This window comes from Taudactylus pleione, unplaced genomic scaffold (genome assembly GCF_031769625.1).
Source record: "Taudactylus pleione unplaced genomic scaffold, aTauple2 ptg000814l, whole genome shotgun sequence".
Classification (NCBI taxonomy): domain Eukaryota; kingdom Metazoa; phylum Chordata; class Amphibia; order Anura; family Myobatrachidae; genus Taudactylus; species Taudactylus pleione.
Genome location: NW_028285216.1, coordinates 2,295,733 through 2,297,074, shown reverse-complemented (window position 1 = coordinate 2,297,074; position 1,342 = coordinate 2,295,733).

Sequence of the window (1,342 nt, the reverse complement as noted above, 5' to 3'; positions counted from 1 at the left end):
GAAATGTAATCAATCACTACATCATAAACTCATCAGTAAATGGAGCCCTTAGTTTTGTTAGTTTTCATATTATTATTGTTTTTGAAGGATTGCTTACACATAGATAATAGCGCTCGTTCTTAAACGTATAACCTGAATTTAAACAAACTGAACTGCTCACAAACAGGAAAGTTTTTAAATGTATAAGTTTTTATATTATGTACTTATTTTGGCAGGGAATTTACAGGGAATTCAACCAGGAAAAAAACAGAGATCAGGAAATCGGAAAGTGGGAACACCGCTTTTGTGGTATTTGTTTCTAAGCATTGTAATGTTTGTGCAGTGATATCAGAACCCAACCAGTAGGGGGTGTCTGGGGTAGGTGTTGTCCTGGTATTATTATTAAATTCCTGGTGACAGTGGTGCTCAATAATTTATGGGGATCTGACCCATCATTAGTGACAGAAAATTGGGATACTGCAGGCTTGTTCTGTTTGCTTTGCCACCATATTTCTCAAAATTATGTTGGAGCACTCATAGACTAGAAGATGCCAATTTATGAATTTCAGATCTTGTTAGACCATATTGTTGTGCCTTAGAGAGCAGCTCTTTTGAGCAGGGCATGTTGTCTAGGGCCTTGTGATGGGAGATAGGGTTTTTTTCAGGAATTATCAGATTCTGGGTAAACCACACACACCGTGAAGGGGGGTGTGATGGTGCAAGTGGTGGCAAGTTTTCTGATTCTGATGTTACAGAGATGATTTTAGCTTCCTGCAGTACAGTTGGCAGACTGAAGTAGAAATGTATTTGATTAAATAAGGGCAAATGTACTAAGCTCTGGAAAATGATAAATTAGAGAGTGATAAACTACCAACCAATCGGCTCTTTACAGTCATTTTTCAAATACAGCCTGTAACATGACAGGAGTTGAGTGGCTGGTAGTTTATCACTTTCCAATTTATCACTTTCCAGAGCTTATTACATCTCCCCCATAGTGAGTAGGTGCAATTTCCATGTTGACCACAAGCTGTCACTGCCATCCATATCATGTGCACCTTAAGTGCAATAATGTAAATAAATACATACGATTTTTTTGTAACCACATTACTTTCTCAAGTATTGTAAAGTCCTACATGGGTGCCTTTAAAATATCAAATAAGGATTTGTGTAGATTACTTCTCAAAGGTATAGCGGCAGAGGATGTTTCTTTTTCACTGGCATACAGTTGGTGCTGGAATTAAGCAGACACTGGTTTAAGAGACAAGTTGTCAAATACACTATTTAAAAGAAAGTAACAAAACTTTTTACAATTCTGGGATAAACAAATAACTTAATATAGTACTTCGCACTAAGGGCCTGACTC